The sequence below is a fragment of the Agelaius phoeniceus genome, chromosome 13 (genome assembly GCF_051311805.1).
Source record: "Agelaius phoeniceus isolate bAgePho1 chromosome 13, bAgePho1.hap1, whole genome shotgun sequence".
NCBI classification, from domain to species: domain Eukaryota; kingdom Metazoa; phylum Chordata; class Aves; order Passeriformes; family Icteridae; genus Agelaius; species Agelaius phoeniceus.
In genome coordinates, this window is record NC_135277.1 from 16,488,135 (window position 1) to 16,511,307 (window position 23,173).

At 40.6% G+C, this 23,173-nt stretch overlaps 1 protein-coding gene across 6 annotated transcripts in view; it reads right to left on the reverse strand.

The window, feature by feature from the left end:
- PEAK1 (pseudopodium enriched atypical kinase 1) overlaps positions 1-23,173 on the reverse strand; it is a 111,541-nt gene that overhangs the window by 84,560 nt on the left and 3,808 nt on the right. Inside the window, exon 1 of one of the 6 annotated variants that reach the window (XM_077185639.1) lies at positions 1,332-1,371. The exons of the other annotated variants lie outside the window; for them this stretch is intronic. The gene's annotated coding sequence lies outside the window, so the exon portion shown is untranslated. Of the gene's footprint in view, positions 1-1,331; positions 1,372-23,173 lie in introns of those variants that run through there. 6 annotated transcript variants of the gene reach the window in all.

Consider the following 23,173-nt stretch of genomic DNA (forward strand, 5'->3'; position numbering starts at 1 on the left):
ATCTTACTCCTTTATAACTCATTCCTCTGTTCAAAGAGATTTTCTCTCCCCATGAAAAAACTAACATAACATCAAAGCTGCAATGCTGTGCTTTTCTCAGTAGTAAGAGAAAGCGATATGTGAGATACCAAATTTTTTATCCTGGAATTTTGAACGGTATCTTGTGACAGATTTTATGACATGAAACCTTACAGAACTTTGAAATTTTCTATTTTTTATGACTTGCAGTTAATGTACACAGCAACAAAATGAAATATATAAAATATACACCAACTTGATAAAAAAATCCAATGTTAAATTCTCCATTTTCAACATAACACAATGTAAACTCCTCTGCAAATGCCAGTCTGTCGATCTGTAGACACACAAGCTCATCTCTCTACTGCTGCCTCTCTCCTCTGTTGAAGTAAGCAGTGAATTCAAATAGGAAACATTCTGAAGCACAATTGTTGAGCTGTTCCCAAGGGATAGTTACAGTTTCATGCCTTAATCACTTCAACTTGCCATTTTGTTAATAACATAGTTGAATAAAAATGATCTGATGCTACTTGTGCATTCATTTTAATGAGTCCCTGGAAAGAAATGCCTACAGTGAAGCATGCCCAGATCTCCTGAATCAGTGGGAAAAGTTCTGCACAAAGATTAGAAATATCTTCAGCTTCTATGCATCAGTAACATATTTTTGATCCTGAATCCCAATTCAGCTCTGAAGAAAAATAAGTTTAGGAGAAAGTTTCATAGTTAAATATGAAAATCAGTGCCTGAGCTAACATAATCCTCCAACCCCAGCTTCCCCTTCCAAATCTGAGCATATTAATCTCCTTTCCTTTTAGCTGCTCCAGTTCTTGCATAACAATGCCATTTCCTGAATTCAAATCTCCACAAATAAACCTTAAAGCTGAATAATACATTATTAAGCCCTATGAATATTCCCTTAAGCAGGGCATCCTTAAAAAACTGGGCTACACTGTCACAACTCAGCATCATTTTCTTTGGACTTTCAGGGTAAGAACAAGAAGTACTGCAGCAGCCACCAACCTAAAAACCTTACTGAAACATAACATTTCTACCCTCTGCAGAGGAGATTTTTAATAAGCTACTAATGCTTTGTTGAAATCCCCATCCCTCCACACAGCAGTCACTTATTTCTCTGTGGATGTGTAATTTGCACAGGCTCCCAGGGAAATTCTGGACTGGGATTTTTGGGGGAAGGAAAAGCACACGGCATCCCCATCTTCCTGCACAGCCCTGAGCCACACACCTCTCCCAAGTGTTCAAACATTCACCTAAATGATCATTCCTGCAACATGAAAAATTTACAAGTACTTTACCTAAGAAGGATGCTCAGTTTCTATTTGCCTGCTCCCTCAGTTCTGATCTGTTCCTCTCCTAGTGCAAATGCTCGCTAGAGGCTAAAAATGTGTGTAATTACTGTGTTCAAGCTCCAAGCTGAGCACAGGCTGGAGACTCTGCATTAGTTATTATCTCAAATGAGCTCCCTCAAGTGTGACTTGCTGGATGAGGAGGATGGCAGCTGATGGCAATGCAGATTGTACATGGACATGGTCCACAGGACACTTTTCACCAAAAGTCTATCTCAAGCAAGGAAAAAATAAATCATCTTGAAGTGCAGCTACTACAGGGTAAAGTCTACTGGATGTCAGAGAGCAAAATTTATTTCTCAATTAGGTCCATAAAAGCAAACTATTCATTATCACTGCTTTATCATCCACTCAAGAATCATGAGATACCTTTTCTCAAGGGGCTTGGAGAACACAAACAGTATTACTAAGGAAAGATCTATTACCTGTTGTAAGCTAAACATTAAAAAAATGACTTAGCAGTAATCCCGAGTGAAAAACAGACTGACATCCAACAGGACAAGACAGCGTTTCACACATGGAAATGAGACAAGTTCATTACACAGGGAACAAGAAGGAAGGCACTGAGAAACAAAGGCACATAATCTCTCAATTTAAACATTTTTTTATCAGCCACTCAGCAATCAGCACACAGTCCTGCCCCTGCCTGATGGAGCAAGTGCTCAGTACCTTTATCAGCTCAGTTATTCAGTGCAGCAAACGAATGCTGAGCCTGGAGCATGCCTTGGCACGATGAAATGCCAAGCAGTGAAAAGAGCTGAGCCAAAAGAACTCTGTGCCAGTCCAGCCTAAGCAGTGCTTTCCTCAGGAAAGAGGAACAGAAACCAATGCACTTTTTAAAAACTGATCCTGAGCATTTACCAACCAGGAAAGAGACTCACAGCTCTTGGAGTGGTGCCACTATCACAGCATCTTGTCACCTCCCTCCCCATGCCCTGGAAGATACATCCTCCAAAATGAACCTGAAAAATCAGCTGAAATGCAAGTGAAGAATCTGGAACGACAGATTAGATCTTAAGGTATAATTATTTTAGGTTAAAAAAATAAAAAAAGGAAGCTTGAAAACAAAATCACAATTGAATCCAGCACATTTCAGCTCACTGTGTGACACCGACACCTCTAATTCCAGTATCTTACAAGTCTAGACATTTGTCTGGAACTTTTAATCTGAAGCTAAAATCTGGCAAAACTGATGCAGTAGGAATACAGCAGTGCAGCAGACTTCATGAAGAGCCCTTTTACTTTGGTAAGGAACAAGATCTGTTTACAGGGTATTCTGCTCCAAAACATCCAAATTTAATCAGTAAGAAGTTTACTCACAAAATGATCGATTACTCCCCACACAACTCCATTTAAAGTAAAGCTTCTGGAGCTTTGTTTTTCTCTTTAAAGTGCAAGGAAGCAGCTGAGCCATCCTGAGCCCATCTGCATGTTAACAAACCATTTCTTAAGGTAGGGATTTACAATCTGTGTAAGAAGATAAAAATCTGCACTTTTGGTCGAAGGGACTATCCCTGCACTCCTCTGGCAGCTGGAGCTGCTGAAAGTGCTCGAGGGTTGTGTAATCAGCCTGATAGATGTGCTCCCTAATCTGGCTGGAAACTAATCCCACACACCAGAAAACTTCAGCTTCGTGCTTTTCATATTACTTCAGGTCAAGATTATTTACAAGAGGCAACTCTGATTTCCTACCATGTCATTGCAATTTTTTTTTTAAGTTATTCCATGGAAAACACATTTAGAGAAACGATCTTCCAGAACTGTGGTAATTCTAAGGTAAAAACTTGAGTTGGGCATGATATAATAACATTCTCAAACTCTAACACTTATTCCACTGGACTAATTTTCTATAAATTGCATGTCCATATTGGTATTCTAAGAAAATTAAGTTTTATTGCTATGTGCCCTCCCTTAACAACTGCCAGGCAAATAAAAGGAGTGTTAGAACTACTGTGTCTTAAAATCTGCAAAATCCAGGGGGGAAAATCACCATCTAGTAAACCAAGTCTGCTGAGGAAGGCTTGACAGTTGAAATTCTGTCCTTGGCAGAGCTGACAAAAAGGCCTGAGGGATGCACTGGGTGTGACAAGAGGTGGTGGTGATGGAACAAACCAGGACAGGAAAATGAGGAACCACAGGAAAAGTGGATTGGAACCTCAGCTCTCTCCTGGACTTAGAGACGGTTAAAAAACCTCCATAAATCCCAGTTTTCCAAGAACTTGTTTTCTGCCCCAAACTGAGAGGAGTAAAAATGTTTTTTCAAGAAAATTAGATATTTCACAGCTTTTTTTTTCTAGTGTTGTGCTTACACAGTGATATCACCACACAAAACAATCCAACGTTAACAGGTTCAACAAAATGTATTTCAAGTCCTTTGGAGAAAAAAGGGAAAAACAGTGTAAGTAGCTCAGGACAATTAATGCACTTCTGTGCATTGTTTTGGTCATAAAAATAACACTTCTCACTTAAAAACTGTTTATCCACCTTTTCCAAACATGAGCAGACTTGTATTTCCACCATAAATCTAATCTTTCCACCCTGACACTGAAAATTTTCCACTGACCTCAAGTGCTTTTGGTTCTTCTAAGTCCCAAAAGGGCAATCAGCAGCATAAAAGCTCCAGCTGAGCAGAGCCCAGATCCATTACTCTAAATGGATTGGATAACTGATCCATAACTATAAAATATTTATCTACATTTGGCATGTGGCTATCAAACACCATCAAGTTCATTAGGCAGTTTGGTGCAAGGACACATTTCTTGCAAGAATTATTCCAAGGTTTCACAAGAAGTTGGGGTATGTTTTCAATCACCACAGCTTATTTAGAATATAATCAATCTGTAGAAAAAGAATTGGTTAATTGGCAGATCACCTAATCAAAAAATTCTGACAGAATTACCTCATTAATTCCTCCCTCCTACCCACACAGAGTAAAATCACAGGAGAAAAATGCTCACACTAAATGCTCACAGTTTAAATGTTTTAAACTGGTCACTTCAGCTTTGTTTTGGTTGTTTTTCCACCCTGAATAGAAAAATGGAAGTAATTTTCTTAGATTGGCAACAGCTTGTCTCTTGGATCCACATTAATGGTTGGCTTTCAGTTTTGAAGACCAATTTGATTAGTTCTCTGAACAAAATCCAAAAATCAGCAGCTGCTCCCTAAAGAAACTTTCTTCTTTTGGGGAGAGATCTTGTCCCTTTGTCCCCGAGCCTCTCAGCAGAGGGATGCAGTCACTGCCACACTCAGGGTTCCAGGCTGGCATTTTTTATGTGGCTCTGAGGCTGGACTGAGTTATCAGAGTAAGAAACTCACTAAGTCCCTCTTCCAGATTAGCTAAACTGGGCTTGCTGGAAAAGGACAATTTAGCACCTGCAGGCAGGTGCAAACTGAATTTCTCAATATATGGATAAAAGACAACCCATTTCTATTTATGTCTAAAAACCAAGGAAGGGAAGAAAAACAGCAAGTTACCAAAATACAACTGCTGCAATACATTATATAAACAAATACTTGCAATCCTAGCCAAATTTATTTGTTAATATGTGAATGTATTTGACACATCAGAATGAAATCACTAAATAATCCTGCCAAAATGTTCTGGAAACAAAACTCTTTCTATGAGAACCTGGTGGAAAAGCAGACAGCCTTTTTATTCTGCTTTTCATTAATATGCAAGCCCAACAGGACCAACCAGATACTGCAACAAGTTACAGCCTCACTTGTTACAATGGACCATTACCAAGCCTACAAAGATAATCAGAATCATCTGATGGACAATGCAGCCTGGGACAAAGATGGTTTTCAAGACAGGGATTGCAGCTTGCCACATTTCACTGGTTTTTAGTAGACAGCAGAGGAGAACAAGTCAAAAGTACCCCAAGAAGCAGCTTTCTAAGTTTCTAAAAATAAACAAGTCTTTTCTGTTGTATTCCTAATTCCATGAAGCTCCTAAAATTTTGAATTATTTTAAACTCCCAAAACCTGAACAAAAATTATTTTTCCAGAACTGCAGCACCACTTGCAATATACTCAGAAGACAAATTCTGCTCATTTTCCAGCATTAAAAAGCAGATGTTCTTCTGTGCATTAACAACACTTGATTATAAAATAAATTTATCCTCTGTGCAAAGAGGAGTGAACATAATGGCTCCCTGAAGGCACAGCTTCGAGGTATGAGGGCTATTAGCTCAATTTCTTTTTCAAATGCTGCAGAGAAGGATGACAGAAAGAAAGCTTCCAGTTGTGATTCTCTAATCTGTCTGGACCATGGATGCCCTGGCTCCAGATTTCCCTAATAAACTCCATCACAGCACAACCCTACCCTATCCTCACGACACACAAACTGCAATCTGTGTGGTCTTCTCAGAGATAGCTCAGGGAAAACATTTTGGGTTTCCAATGATTATTTTTTTAAAACCTGGGATAGCAAGAGAAGGTCATTTCATTTCAAGAACCCACAGGAATCTCGTAACATTCCAAATATTTTTATTTGTGTGTGAAGATAGACATTTGTGTGGGATGTGGAGGGGAAACTTTGGGTTTATATATTAGTTTATTTGGGCAGAGGATGATTGCTGGTTTCCTACCAGTGTTTTTGCTAAATTGCTTTGCTAAACTCTCTGTAGTACTGATTACCTGTTAAAATACTTAACTTGCGCAATTAATGAAACAGAAATCATACAGCCAGGTAATTGGTCAACAGCAAAAATTATCAAAAGGGAAAGCAAATCTGTGTTGTTTGGGAGTGGAAGAACAACAAGTACCACTGGTACATTTAAATAGCAGAGATACATTGAGGGAAACAGAAATGCCATCAAGCATGAACGAGGGAGGAGGAAAACCAGGCAGAAGCATAAAGGGCAGAGGAATGAAGAGAATGAAGGGTGGTTGAGTAACAACCCATGCAAAGAGGAGCATCTTGGAGAGATCTGATCTAGCTGCTCCAGATTCCTCTGCAGAGCACAGACAGCCTTTACAACAGTCCACAGCACCTCAAATTCAAAGCATGCTGTGTCACAAAGCCCAAGTCCTACAAATAAATTTATTTTTATCTCATCCTATAGGCTATGTTTAGCCCACAAACATTTCATTACATTTTTCAACAACCAGTTACTGGCTACACCTCCAACTTTTTTGAATAAAAGCATCAGAAATGTACACAATGTGAGAGTATGGGTAATGAATATTTATTTTCTTTTGTGACAAACTCAAATCTGAAGTTGTCACCTCTCCACCCAGCTCTCCCAAATCTTGCTGCTGCTGTTCTGCAGATCTGCTGCTCCACAGGCACCTCCCCTCTCCAGGTGCTGAGCCCACAAGGTTTCCATGGCCTGCTTTCCAGCACAGCCCTATGAACCTGTTCTCTGCACAAATGAGAGAGCAACAGATCCGTGATAAGCAGATGGAATGCAATATGGCCAAGGGGCTCTAAAAAAAAAAAAAAAGTCTGCCATAACTCATTCCTGGTGATGCTGACATCCTTCTGCAGGGCCACAGGCTGAACTCATCTGGGTAAACAGCAACTCAGCCAAACAAGCACTTGACTCATGCCCATTTTTCTGGGATCCATTTCTGGACACAGGTACATGTGACACAGGGACAGGACAGGAGGTGCAAGCAGCTCCTCAAAGTGGCCTGTGCCAGACATCTGCCAAAACACTGCCCTGCTCTGAGGGCTTGGGTAACCACCAGGGATTACATGGGGAGGGATCCCAGAGCCATTCCCTGCTCTGCTGGCCCCACAGCATGCTCTGTTTCCTTCTCACATGCCTCAGGATAAGCTCTTTCAGGGACAAAAAGCAACATAAATCTTTGACAAAAGTCATGGTTAAGCAGAATGAAGAATTTAATTCATTTCATTGTGTTAAATTGCACAGGTCCCTCTCCCTTACCCTGTTCCTGGTGCCATTGTGGCTCCCTCCTGTGTGCTGCTCCTGATGTTTGTGAGCCTCATCACTGAGCCAATCTGAATTGCAAACCTAGTGCTAAAACTCTCTTTTCTCCACTGCAGTAACTCCCTGCTGCTTTAACAAGTTGACTCAAGTTCAGTGAAGGGCCCACAGGTGCTGGTGGCAGGGGAAGAAGCAGAGGCAGCTGGGGAGAGGAGGAAAGATAGGAGGAAGAACTAAGCCATTATTTTTGGATTAATTTAGGTGCTGTTTCACGCTGTAGTTGGGAGAGGAAAAGGAAATAAGACCTATAAAGAGCAAAGTACTGCTGCTGGTTAATTAAGACCTAGGAGTAAACATGCCAAATGGTGTTTGCCACACAACAAACAAATGTGAATCAGAATGTGAATCAGTACTGGAGCAGAGGAGGGAATGTTTTCTCTGCTACTCAGGAAGCACTTCAATTGTTTGGGAAAGGTGTGAGTCATTAACTCTCCATGTACAAGTGAGACATCCAAATCTATAAATACTTGACATACTTCAGGGGCCCTTTGGACTGGAAGAATGGAAATCTGTACATACTTTTTCAAAATTACAACAGCATGAAGCCATGCATCACTTCACAGATTTTGATTTGTTGTGTTTAGGCTCTTCTGAATTGCATTACCCAAGCATGACAAGCTCTAACCTTGAAAGGCCCTGCTTTCTTGCTTCTGAGCTCTGGGTAGCTGAACAGATAGAAGAGGAGAGGTGCACAGGAACTGATGGAATGCTATTTTAATGCAGCACTTTTCTATGTCTCAACTGGTTGCTGATCACAGCCATTTAGCAAAATTACCTTTCTGATGGCAACCAAGAATCTCATGGCAACAGTCACATGCCATAAACACAATCCTCCCCCTCTTTGATTTTGCATCTGCTTGCAGGAGCTCAGCATGAAGGCAGTAAGGAAGTTTTACTGCCATCTTGCAAATTGACTTTTATGGATTCTTCAGACTGTAACGCACTGAAACTCTTCTTAATCTAACTCTTAACATAATTTATTACTTCTAGACACAGGTAAAAAGGCTGGTTGGACTTCAGCAGGGCTTTCATTGCCAGGTGAAACCCAGCACAGAGGGATAATCAGGCCAAGGTGAAGGGCTTGGCTCCCGAGCTACATTTAGCCAGTCTGGCAGCCTAATGGCAAACATTAGTGTAATAATCCAAGTATAGATCCCATTCCTTCAGATATGCAGCTATAACATTTTTCCCTATGAACATCATCAAGCTGAGATGGTATTAAACGCCTACACAATCCTTCTAGAGAAAAATAAGTTTTTTTCCTCATGATGTGTTCTTCAAAGTGAGTCTTGCACTGCCTTTTACCTTGGATATCAGAGATTGCAAGGAATACTGATGGGCTGCATGTGATCACACTACAGGCACCTTCCAGAAGGGAGGCATGAAATACCCTGAGAGCCCTGGCTAACCCAGGTCCAGGGAGTAAATGCTTTACTCCACTGACTGACAACTCCTGGGAAAACAGATTGCACAACAGGAAGAGGGCAGAGCAGAGCTTAAGAGCTTGGACACACATGAGAGTCATTCATTTACCCCTGACCCCAAATCTCAGAACAGAAATAAGAGGAACACAAAAAGAATGCTTGGTTTTATGGAGGCACATGGAAAGTATGATTTTGCAGTATCATAAATGTTTAATTACACTTTTATGCAACCAGTGATATCCTTTCTTAATTTAAATTCCTTTTAAAGTTCCTATTAACAAAACCTCTTTAGAACTATACTTCTATTTTCCCTAATTTAGGAAAAGGTTATGAAAAGTATTTTTATGAAGAACTTATTTTCTCCCCAACACATCCAAGTTATTTTGTCCTCAAGAGGATTGATCAGGTGTTCTTACAAGCCAAATGATCTGTAAAACCTTTGATGAAGAGCTGTCAGAATGTAGAAGTCTGACTGCCCAGCTTATGGCTGCATTTGAAGGGCTGCAGTCTGCATTTACCTGGTGCTACATCACACCCAACTTCCTTAGGATTGGGAAACCAGTGCAGTATGAGGTGATATCCCTTCCTTTGCTAGCAAGTTCCAAGTTTTATTACATTCCCTCACTCAGTGAAGGCTTTCAGTTCTTGAACACTTGGTATTAGTCTTTTCACAAAGTGAGCAACTTCCTATACATTCAATAAAAACCTCCCATGTTATAAAAACCTCCAAGTCTGAAACAAATATTCCCACTTGCTGCTTCAGAGCAAGTAAATCAAGAGGAGCTCATCATGAAAGGCTCTGCATGCCAGAGCTGCCCAGACTGCAGTGTGATAACACAGATCCTCACAGGCACAGCTGCATTATTCTGTTGATGTATTTGTGCAGACACCACGCTAATGCTGACAATTTATGCATAAAGGACATCTAAAGACAAATTAATTACCTTGTGCTGTGGCATTGGTGCCTCTTGTCTCCTGTGCCATCTCAGGAAGCAGAAGCACAGCTCCTGCCCTGAGCCCTGCCACAGCTACCTGTGTCTGAAGGACACTGAGGCTACAGAGCTGCTGCTCTGATGTCACGAGCTGCATTTGCAGCACAGCTCATACACTGGCTCTCCAACATGGCAGCAATAAGAAAAACAGGAGTTTGTCTCACTTTCCACAAGTCTAAAGTAGCAGTAGGGCTTTTCAGCCTGGAATCACAAATCACTTAGCACTGTGCAATTTCAGAAGGATCCAGGGGATGCAGGCTTTCCACAGCAGGGCCCCATCAGGCTGTGGAGCCAGCCAGCAATCTGCCCTGATCTCCCTGAACATGCAGCTCTAAAATGCACAGAATGGAAAAAGCTAAACAGGCAAAGAAAGAGACACATGTATAAACACATCTATGTTTTTCAGAGAAATCTTTCCTGGAAGTGTCAGTCAAATGGAGGAATCACACTAAAGTGATTCTTCCCAAAGGACTGCAGGGAGGTAGCCCAGAGGTCCCTTCTGGGGTCACTCAGCAGAGGTTCTGTCCCCCAGGGGGGCACAGCCAGTGCTGCTCCCTCAGCCTCACAACTGCTGCCCTAAGGAGCTGGGCTGACACATTTCACCACTGCACACACACATTCCTTTCTCACATAACCAGACATCTGAAGAATGGAAAAAAACCCACCTCACTTGTGAGTGGGCTGAAGGTACCAGTCAAGAAGTAAAAACTTGCTCTTGTCAGATGGAGTGATTGATCAAGCTGCTGCCTCTCAGCAAGGATATGGAGAATGCCTGTGCAAGCTCACTGCAGTGCAAAGGAAAACAACTCAGATGTAAGATGTTTAAATCTCTAAGTAAACAAATTGACCTCACTTTGTACTGAAACCAAGTGAGAGGTGCTGCAGCTCTGTCCTGCACCGTGGAGCAGGGGCAGTAACCTGTAGCTGAGGGATGACTGACAGGGGAGGGACAACGGCCCCTTCATGGATTCCAACTTGACCTAGAAAGAATTTATCAGTCTGCATCAACAGAGCACTGAACAGAACTGCAGGAACACAGCTGGCAGGTCTAAGGACTCCATCAGTTTCTGAATCAAAAATAACATTATCAATGTACAAAATGCTCTGAAAAAATCTTTGTTAACCAATACTTTCTTTTTTTTGGTAAGGTCATAGCCTCATTTTTAGAAACAGTAGTGGCAATGGGACACACACAATGGTCAGCAGAACTCCACAGGAAATATTTTGGGAACACATCAGTGTTCCAGGCTCTCAGCTCTGCCCCATTCCATTTTGTCTTTGATGTCACTAAGTTATTCATCTTATTAGTTCAAGCTTTTTCTTTTGATCAAACTTTTGTAGCACATAATTTGGAAATTAGTTTCTTAGAGGGACAAGAGCTGTCAAATCAGATTGACCCAAACAAAGCAGTAACAGCTTAGGACAAGTCAGAGCCAAAGCTGGAATTTCAGAGCATACGTGCAAGTTATTATTTTCTAAAAACCACAGTGTTGACATTACAAGGGAAGAAAAGAGAGGAAAGATCCTATCTCCTGAGCCCTTGATCAAATTACTTCATAATTCACCCACTAACCCTATCCCCTGGTTCCCATAACAGACAGCAATCTGAGACAGCACAAGCCTGTGGATTTTGGAGCATTAAGGGAGAGAAGGGAACAAACTACAGGGCTGCAGCTGAACCTCCCGAGGATGTAGAAGCACTCAGAGGTATTTGACGTGGCAGAAGAATTTTACAGAACCTTGCAGATATAAAATATGGGGACAACTTGAAATTAGCCACAGTCCACATGCATGATATAAAAATTAGGAGCCCAGAATATACAGTGTCTTCAGTTTCCTATGGTTTCTTTCAGCAAACTTTTTTCAAAGTAACTGTCAAAGATATGAGATTCCAGTATTTCGAAGATGGTATCTACTAGTTCTTAATTTATACCAGCCTCTTATCTTTGAAGCAATTCAGTTTCTGTCTCAGTGCCTAATTTCCATTTTACACATCCTATAATTGTGTTTGTCCTTTTGTCCTTTAAAGTTGACTTCTAAAGATTCCCATCATTAACACATCTACCAGGAACAAACAACTCGCTCTCTGTGTTCTTCGGTTGAGATCTAATTATTAAAGTTATAATTATTTCTCCTTACAGATTTTAATAAGTTGGAACTGGCTTTAAATTTTTCTTTTACTGAAAGCTGTGGGCTTGGACATTTCTTTCTTTAGGAAAGGATGTGTGCTTTACAGAGGTTTCAGATTCTCAACCTGTAAATTAACTTGTTGCATGAGTTACTGTTCACTTGGCCTTCTATCAAGTCCTGGCTATTTTCAATCTTATCTATTTTCCCTTTGCATATTTAGGAACTACTCAGCCCAGAAATTTTATGCAGTGTTTCTGTAATTCCTTACTAAGATTTTTAAACATTTTACCTACTTTCTCTTTTCTTCAGTATCTATTTTCTTAATGGGTAAACTTTATCTTTAGTATATGGACATGGTAACACTTTCAAACATGTAAACCCAAGAGCTGGCAAGCCCTCTCCCAGATTAAAAAAAAAACCCATGAAAAATAACTCACAACATTGAGCTATGCTTATTTCATGACACAGACTCTTTTCTATACAGCAAAGTATAAATAGTGTCCACAGCTGTGCAATTTATCCTCAGCCATTAAATGTCTCCACAGTCTTACAATTCCTAAAAGTGTCTGCACTGCCTACAAATGAGCTGCATTAATATAAACAGCATGTGAATGTCCAGAGAGCCTATAAAACAAAAGCCCTAGGAACAGACCTTAACTAAAAAGTGCCATTCTCAGATTTAAAAAATAAGAGCTTGGAACCATTTCACAGTTGACCAATTTGCCAAAGAACCCTTTCCAATGTTTTGATCCCACAATTTTCAATCCCTGGGTTAGATACCTGGAGGGAAAAGCAGAGCTTGTTTGAGAATTCTGGAGCCAGCCTGCACCATGGCCAGGTGCTGGGGTAGGAGCCATCCTGCTCCATCCCAGAACTGCCTGGTTTCACCAAAACCCAGACACAGAGGATGCAATAACCTGCAGAGACTGACAGATCCAAACAGGGGATCACTAACAGGTATGCACAGGAAACACAACTAAACCTGATTCATTGGCTCAGGTCCTAAACAAACACGCTCATGGTATAGATATATACTGCTAGAAATCCAGCACTGTTCACTTACAGCACTTTGCAGAGGAATAAGTGAGACTAAAATAAGCTATACACTGTATCTTATCTCCATTTTAAGAATGAGCAAGTTTCTTAACCTCTTTGTCTCAGTTTCCAAGGCTACAAGTGAGGCATGACAAAGGCAGGAAGAAAACCCAGATATTTTTTGGCTCTCAGCTTTTTCTTTTTTTCTTGCTGCTCAGTCATCTTCTCTTCCTAAACTCTGGGATTTAGTTATTTTAGCATAGATATTATTCTATGTTCAGCATGTTTTCTTGGTGATTCTAATCAGTTTTCCTCTATGCAAATCTGGCCAATTGTTTGGTGACTAAATTTGATCACTTCTTGTTTTATGCATAGAAATAATCAAGGAAACAATACCCCAACCAGCACTAGCAGAGGAAAAGACACATTCCTACAAAATAAAGTTAAACCAAGCTATTTTTTAAAGGTATGCAAATGACGTGAGAGAAGACAGGAAACCACATTTAAAGTGTAAATCAAATCCATTCTTCTGTAAAATTTCTGGAAAAGCTTTGAAAAATGGCTTTTTCTACTTTTCTCTCCCAGAATTTCTTTGTTCCTTACAAAAGGAAAAACAAAGCAACAGGAAAATGAAGTGATGTTCCTCCTCTGGCAGAGAAGCAATGGAGTCTCCTCCCCCTTCCAAAGGGGATCACAGTTTGCCAGCTTTGGCAGCCACCATAGCATTTAAAATAGAAATGAATCCCAAAATGTGATTTGGCAAAGCCCCGCTGCAATATTCAGTAAGTCTGTTTTCTCTCTTCTCCACTTCCTCTCTCCCACTCCAGTAATATGGAGAGATGCCTGCAGGCACCTCAGGGATGAGAGGCACCCGTGGCTGACCCCCAGAGCAGAGCCCCATGAACTTTAACACACATGGAACACGGGGATCAGACAGAGCAGCTCCTTGTATGGCCACAGCCCCGAGCCTGGGACAGGGCCAGCAGCTGCTCTGGCTCTGACACAGCTCCACGGGAGGCAGCCCTGTGCCTCCCAGACCTGAGAGCATCACTTCCCCTGGCACTGGGGAAAAGCCAACAACACCAAGCTTTGCAACAGGTTCCAGCAGTTTCCCAACAGGACCGTGATTTTCATAACACTTTTGTTTTCACTTACACTGAGGTGAATCCTACAAGCCAGAACACACAGTGTTTTAGAGATATGCTGTGTTGAAAGAAAGAATAAAGAAAATACAAGTGCAAAAGATGAGCAATGAATCAAAGATGTGAACCCTTCAGAGGGATATCCAAATCCACTGCCAGAGTGAAGAATGCTGGCTGGAGTCAGTATGCAAGAACCTTCACTCAAAACAATTGCTTTGGAAAAAAATGGCTTAATATGAGACACCATGGGCACTGGGTGGGACAATAAGCCAGTTGTCACAGATGCTTGAAGCAACAGCAGAAAGCATGTGTGATTAACAGAGGCACTGAGCTCGAGGTGAAGGAGCCACGACAGCCCAGCTCTAAAGAACAGTTTTCAACAAGAGGAGCAGATTGTGTGGCATCTATAACCACTGCTTCACTGGGCTTTCAAACTACTGCCTTCTCTCTGACTAGGACGTGTGGTATATAAATTAATCCATCTTATTCATTCACAGAAAAAAAGCTATTAAGTATCTGAACCCACAAAATGTTAGCTTTAGCATGCAAGCAGCCAGCCAGCTGACTCATTCATAACATGGTTTCAATTTGAAAGGTGGGCAAAATGTCTCCAATATATTTATGCAACAGCAACATTAGCAAAGTAATTCTGTTCAGGATCTTGTGACAAACCTCCAGAAAATGTCAGGACCAAAACTCTCTCATTCCAATTGTGAAGAAACTTTCCAAGCATCAACATTTTGTCTTCTGTATGTTTAAAGCTTTAGAATTTTTATAATCACATCCCAAAGCCTGAGTCATTTCTACTTTGCCATCAATGAAAGTGTTCAAAGGCAGCAGCAGGAAGACTCAAAGATTGATTTCACAGATCATTGGTCCAGGCAGTGTTTGTAAACTGCTGACCCCAACCATGGAGAATTGCTAGGGCCTTGCAGATTGAAGGGAGACTTCCAGTTTAAAACTGATTTGAGACCTGAGGTTAGCCTGTCAGTTTCTCCTAAAAAACCCCAAACTTTTAAAGGAGTTCATTCTAAATGAGTCATATTAGCCCACACAAGTAAATCAGCACATTGTTCTGATTTCCCCTCCCTAAAATGCATCGTGTCCTCAGCACAATGCTACTGCACAAATAACTCAGGACTTGCCAAAAGCTTCCACCAAGCTTTAATTACAGCAGTCCTATTTTGTACATTGTCGAATCAAACAAGAACTAAATCAGCCTGCTAAAAACCAGCCAGCACTTCAAAATCTCCAATGAAGATTAAGAAGTAAATCTCTGCAATAAAGGATTAGCCAGCCCAGAAAGATCCTCATTTTCTTGCTTTAAGATAAGACTGTGGTACACACGTGAAATCTGCTGTGCAAAACAAATGGCAGGAAGTACCAATTAATTGCAGCAAATTATTTTCATGCAGATCATTGCTACTAAATGTTTCAGACAACTGTATTTCCACTTTGCCTTTTTGGCTGCTCTTTCCAATTGATTTAGCTCCACAAGTGAGAATGTTTGCATTGTCAAAGTTTTTGTCACTGTCAGCATTTTGTTGAGAACACTATGCCCCATTTCAGATCTCAGTATATTTTCTAGAAGAGTTAAAAAAATAGAGGGTGCACATCATTCTGCCAGTCATTCTCATCTTATTAAGCTTTTGTCACAGCATGACAATACCAAAAGACTTGCATGCATTTTACTGTTTTGCAAGCAGACTGCTTTCTCTCTTGTCCTAAATGATGGAAAATGTGATCCTGGGGTCAACAAGGGAAATTGTAAAAATGAGCCTTCCTTACTTACAAGTATTTATTCAGTCTCTGACTTAGAGTTTTAAAGGCAGGATCTTCCATGCTCTAAAAATGGCAAAAACCTGTTTTAATCCAAACTTCCAAAAAGAGCACCTAGATTAAATAATCTGAAAACTGAGCAACAAACCAAGCATCATCCCAGCTCCCAAGTTCCTTCAATTGCTGAACAATACAGAAATTAATTCCCAGGACGACTCCCAAATCACATATCAAGTATTCAGCCACAAGCAAAGCAAATCCTCCTCAGCAGGCTGGACTGCAAGCTTCTGATGTGCAAGGCAGCTCCTGCAGCTCCCAGAGAGAAATATTTAACTGGCAAAATGTGTGCTTGCTCTGAACTGACCGTAACACATGACCTGGCATGTGCTTTGACAGCAAGTTATTCAAGAAAGATGACAATACAACAGTTACAAAAACAAAATACAGCAGTGCTAGGAGAAGCCTTTGGAAACACAATTTGTGATGTAAAGCCATAAATCTTTAACATTTGAACTAAAGACTTGAAGCTTTTAGAAGCAGCAGCCTCACTGCTAAGGTTAGAAGACATTTCCATACTCTATTATGGCAACTAAATAAATATTTACCATGGCTCTTTTCAAAAGGCTGGGTTAGCAAAGTGAGTAAGACCATGAGAGTGCTCTGGGCCCTCTTTTAAACACTAGAATAATTGACTTGAGGCAAGCCAAGCTTTTAGCTCTCTTATTTGTAAAATCAGTAAATTATGGAGTTCTGGGTTTTGAGAAGAGCTGACTTAAAAAGCCATTTCACTCTGCTGCCTCCCTGCTCCCAACACACAGGCAGCTGGGATGCTCATTAGAAGTCTCCTCAACAGCACTTTAAAGGAAAAAAAACTTCAGCAAAGCAAAGTCCCAGCAAATTCCTGGAAAGATGAGCACTTCAGTCACACTCTCCAGACAGTGAAATGTTTTTACATCACCCCTACCTCCTCCTGTACTACTCTGAAGATAAAAATGGACTCTTCCCAAAACATGAATATAGCAGAAGATTCAACACCAATTCCTAAGCCAGCATTAATAGTCACTTCAAACAAATATATATGCAAGACATACATACCCACATTCAGATAAATCTGAACAAAGACACACACCATTCTCAGGATGAAAGCAAGAAATGTCTTCTCTTTGAATGAAAGTCTGTACAACATTTTGATTTTGAGATATAAATATTTTTAAGCTGTACATTTCAGAGCAACATAGTGTAGGATGATCACATTTGTCCCAATCTTCATGGCCAAAGATATTTACAGAGAGGCCTCTTGAACTACTCACAGAAAATTTAGAGCTTAACTTCCACAAATACTAAAATGGATCAGTCAATAACTGTTTCCTATGAAACTATAAACTTATTTGTATAAATAAGATATGAAATCACAGAAGGTGGTGCACAGAAATGCCAGAACTGACTGGGTCTGCAGAACCAAACAGCAAAATAAGCCACAGCACCTAAAATTGTTTCTTCAACTCAGGCATTCTTTTTTCTCCACCCAAAAGCCACACTCTCTTTTCTAAGTGCCTTTTTGTCAGATTCCAAAGCAGACCCTTCAGCCTCAAGTTTGCTTTGTCCACCAGCCCTTAATTGTGAGGTGAAAGAAGAAATAAAGCAGAGAATATGAGTAATTTGAATACAAATTCCAAAACATAACAGCTTCCACAGTTTGTGCCAATATTTCTTCAGAAAGTCATAATTTTATACAAAGCAAATTCTAATGATTTTGAATTCTATAAGTGTTAAATAAAATATTTTCTACTCAAAACACTGCAGAGTTAAAGGTGCCAAACAAACTACTGTGGGGCATTAGAGGTGTTACAGAGCTAGAATAAAGGGAAATGTATCCATTTTTACATGCTACAAGCAGTAAATACTTTATGAACACAAAATAAAAAAACTTGTGGCCATGCTCCAAACTTAAAAAAACTTAAATGTTATGTAATAAAAAGCACAAAGCTCAAGAGAGTTGCTCATCTGAAAAATATGAAAAAAACCCTTTCAAAACAATGTATTTATTCCAGCACATCTTAGAGAGGCAGAAGAGACCATGTTCCCTCTGTGTGCACATTGTGTGCAGCCCTTCCAAAGGAAATGTTGATGCCAGGTCCCAGCACACGCTGTGAGGCACAGGAGGGGCACACCAGCCAGCAAAGCAGCATTCACAAAGAGCCCTCTTCATCACAAGACACCTCCACTTTCCTCTCTCAGGAAAAATAAAGAAGGCACACTCCTATTTCAATATTTTTTCCTGATCTAAAGGCCAGTGCTGGTTTTACAGGTGCAGCAGGTGCCACCCCTCCTGTTCCCTGTATATTCTGCTCCTGAGCCCTGCTGCCATGTGCACCCAGAGCACAGCACTGAGCAGCTCCTGTGGTTTGTGGGGCTCCTTATCAGCCTGAGGAAGGCACCTCAGGAAGACAGCACTGTCCATTCTCCTATTTTTTAAGCTCTCACAATACAACTTGACTCTAGTTCATCTCTCAAATCAACAAGAAGAGTGCCTTCATCTCCCAAATCAACAAGAAGAGTGCCTTCATCTCCCAAATCAACAAGAAGAGTGCCTTCATCTCCCAAATCAACAAGAAGAGTGCCTTCATCTCTCAAATCCACAAGAAGAGTGCCTTTTGGGTGCTGTGACACCCCTCCTTTCTAAGCTCCATCACAAATCCACTGCCAAGAGAACACCAAGAAAGTTCAAGAAAAACTTAGAGGTGCAGGCTGATGAGTGCAAGTGCACCCCTGAGACCACAAATCCCCTCCCACGTGTGCCAGGAAGGATCCAGGAGCTGCCCAGGCTTTGAGCTGTCCTCTGGCTGTCATTTTTCAGAATGCTGTAGCAGATTTTCTACCATGTAGAATGAAATGAACATTTGTATGTCTGATAATACACGTTTACCTTGCCTGCAGAACAATTACTCCAAGAATTCATGGAAAAATGGCGATGGAAAAGAAACCTTGACCCATGTGGCAAAGTCAGTTTTAGGAGTTGAAATCTATGGATTTTAAAATACCCTAAGTTACAGACAAAATGGCAACTGAAAGCCAGGAAAATTACAAAAAAACCCCAGCTCTTGCCTCACATTCACAATAGGAAAGAAACAAAGTTTTTAAATTATAGCTGTTCCCATTTCCTTTGAAACACCAGCTTGAATGGACAATCATCTCTCCCTCATTATCAGCAAGAGAAACCCAAGAAGCCACATCCATCTGCTGCAGAGAGATGGAGGATGGGACTGTGCTCCTCTACAGCAGCTACACTCATGACAAGCTTTGGTTTTTGGAAAAGCAGAGCTTACCTTGCTTTAGAAACTGATACTGATTTTCAATTATTTCACTTGTTCAGTAATTTTTTATCCATAGTTCAGATATTTGCATGCAGCACAATCACCGCAGCTATAAACTGAGTACTGGCTGCTTATTTTTCCAATATATTTTCAAACTTCTATTGTGATTATTTGATTGAAAATGTACACCAACTCTTTTAGTCAGCAGAACACAAAAAAATTCGATGTGTTATCTGTGCAATACAATTCAGTGACTATTGACTGAACTTCTAACCCCCTCAGTAAGCTGTGCTTGCTGCTGGAAGCAACAAAATTCATTATATGGATTCATATTTCCTCCTGTGTTCTACAGATCTCACTCTGTTTGGGTGTTTAAATACTTTTTAATGAAAGCACCCCAAGTTGGCTCTCTGTGTAGACAGACCAATATTGAACTGCAGAAACTGAACTCCATGGGGAAAACCCAATTATGTAGCATTTGATCTAGTAAATCTAATTCCCACTTATTTAAATGCTGTTGCTTTGGTATATCACCTGTTTACTTTTATTTCTCCTAAGAATTATTAGTGTATGCATGAACCTTCCAGCTGCCCCAGCAGTTGTGCAGGAATACTTGAGAAAATACCATTATTCCACAGCATTTCCATCATCCCCTCTGGGGGGACTGAGCAGAACTCCCTGATAACCTGTGCTGGTTTATCTTTTCCACCATGTTTCTGTACAACACTGCTTCTCACTCAGCAAATTTGGCTTCAAAAGGTCTGTCTGTTGCTATCTCCATTGTTCAGGAATAGCACTGTTGATTTACACTGATAAACAAAGATAATGTACAACCATAAGCAATGAAGTCAATTTGCAAAGGACTCAGTGGGGAAAAAGCCTCCAATGTTATCACTATCAAGTACTACAGAGAAAAATTACAGCCTTGTGGAAAAAACAAAAAAGATGAGGGGTGAGGACTGGGCACCTTTTTTTATGCAGCACTTCTTGCTGTTTACAATTACGCAATCCAGTATGATTTGCAGTCGTGTATATAAAGAATGTATTTGCTGAATGCCCTTGTGATGCTGATGGCAATACCACCAGAAGGGAACCTGATTCAGCTCCTCTCTTTGAAAGCAACAATCAAACACTTCCCACACTCCAACAAGCAGAACAACAGAGAATTATGAAGAACACAGGAGAACTCACCATGACTAAAGCTCCAGTGCAGCTGAGGAATCTCCAGCTAGGCCACTCTGCAATCTCTCCTTAACGCTGCTGCAGGAGGTTTTTCATGGCAACTGTTACTAACAGTGTCTCTCTACCAGCTGCTAAAAACAGGTGCTTCATGTACCAGAGTGCAACACTCCTCCTGATGCACCAGCTACTGAGCACCTCACTAAGGAAGCACCTCTGGAAGGGATCTGCTGCTGCTCTAGAAGAGAGTGGGTTACTTGTAAGGAACCATGACCCAGCACCCTGCCTGCCAACAGCTGCATGGAGCGAGATGCCAACGAGGATATGGCACAGGACTGCCAGAATCACAGCCTTGTAATGAAATACAGGGGAAGCTCTGAGCTCTGCCTCTGCTGACATTTTCTCTCTCAGGGATGCTGCCTTTGCTGCACATGAAATACTTACCAGGCAAAATTCAGAGGAGCAGGAGCCTCAGTGAGCTTTGCCCTAACACGCCTTCGTTTTCTGTGCTTCCCAAGGAAACTTCTCTAGCCAAAAACACTGCCCTTAAACCTGAACCTCTCTCACTTCAAGGCCTGCAATAACACTTTCCAATTTTTGTTGTTACAATTTAAAGGTAAGTTATTGACAACTTCATTAGCAGCAGAGCAGGTTTGAGACTTATTGCTAATAATCTGATATTCCAAATTTAAAAATTAAATAAAATCCCAGCATGAAAATACAATTTTACATATATAAAGCGCTAAAATAGTCAGCATTTCTGCGTTGGATGTGTGTTTAACACCAAGTTCAGTGAAATCTTCCACTGACTACAACATAGCACAAGCTGTTGCACAATCACAGCATGTGTAAATGATCACACTGGCAGCTCTTATGTGCCCCCCACTCTCTACATCTTTACTAGGAGCTGTCTCCCTGCTTCTAAAAACTGAGAATGTCTACAGTTTACAGAACAAAAGTCATTAAATAAACCAGCTCCTCCAAAGATCATTCCAAATGGCAGGAGTCACACTCCTTAACCATATAGTTACAGCCTTAGAAGTCTCAGACTGGGGAATATTGTGCAACCTGTTTTTAAGGAAAACTACCCAATCTGGATGAGGAAGGCCCAGAAGGACAATTAGCAAGGTTTAAAGCAAATGGAAAAACAATTACACAACATGACTTACTCCCCCATGGAAAACTCCTGGACTAATATTTATTCTCTCTGAGCTTGTATATATTTGCATTAAACTTCAAACTTTATTAAAGCAACATGGATGTAATTCTGAGCCTTCACAGAGAGAATCAGTGATTTTAACAGGATGCCAAACAGGCTAAAAGGGCTAAAACGAGGTAGAGAGAAAGGCAGAACTGAGGGGAAGAAAGAGGTGCAAAAAGACTTAACAGTTACCCAAGGACAACTTCAGCTCCAGAGGCACTGAGATTTGAAGCGTCTCAATTACCTTCACACACATGTTTCTGAGTGTCCTGGCCCATTTGGGGGAAGATTATGGATTTTTAAAACTCTTCTTTCTTCTTGCTGCACCACAGAAGCCCCCAGAAAGGACACCAACAAGTATAAAAGCAGAACAATGACACTCACTAAGAGGAAATTTGGCAGCTGAGACAACAATAAGAGCATCTGTGAGATGTACAGAGACTTATGCTAAGAGGGAATATACATGAAGCCAGTGTGGAAGGATGTCTATATTTGTTCATGTTTATACTGTAAGATTTAAATGTCTTTTAAATGTGTTTGAAGGCTTTTCTGACAGCAAGACCCTGGGAGCTGGAAGACTGGATATAAATATATACATGCAGAACTTACATCTCCTGCATTACAGACTGTCTTCCTCCTCTGGGGAGCTTTGCAGAGAGGCCTGTGTAAATACAGGCATGCATCCAAGAGGGAACATTTTAGGATTGAGATCAGTTTTACAAAAACATGGAAGGTCAAACTGTGAACACTAAACAGCTTCCTACAGAACCTGTAGCCAACAATACAATAACCCAAATCTGCTTGAACACCAATAACCTTGCTTTGGCAAATTCTGTGCTAGTAGCAGTATTTTCTGAAATAGCACTAACTTTATCAAGTCAGTGATCTTACTTTTTAGCACCACACTGAACTGGCATCTCAGACAAGATGTTACTAAAACAAGTATTGCTAGAAGCCTACAATGTTTAGCCTGGCATGATTTTTATCCATTTGTTTACTGTGATTTCCAAAACTTTGCTAAAAATGTCTCCTGCAGTCAACAGTGACTGCATTAAGACAGTTGAGCATTTTTCAGCACTTATATTTAAACACATGTAAGGCTTTTTAACTGAAATATTACTCTTAAGGAAAATATGGGATAAAGTCTACAAACGGAAAGATTTTAAAATGCCTTTCCTGGACAATATTTATATTTTTTTACACTTTGTGTAGATAAAATACTTTCCCCCCCACTTCCCCTGAAACAAAGACTTAAAAAAGGAAATCCATTACAGATTGATTACAAAACACTTCTCTAAGAGGTATGGCTCAAAACTGAGTTTGTCTTCATCCTGCACAGCAATATGTGATTACTAGGAGGAGATAAATGATGCCTGAGGATCCCAGGGGTTCTGAAATCCTGTTGTTCTTGTTTTCATCTGAACAGACAAACTCAAAAACATTTGTGGTAAATCCATTTTGTAACTTGGTGAGCTAACATGATAACTTTTATAATAGCTGAATGCATCCCAAGAGCAATTCAATTCAAAGAAGGTGACCTCAGAGTTACACCCACTGTGTAGTTTTCCTCTATCCACATTTTGCACTATCAGGCAATCTCAAATCAACCCAGTCCACTTAAAGAGATATGGGAAAAGAAAT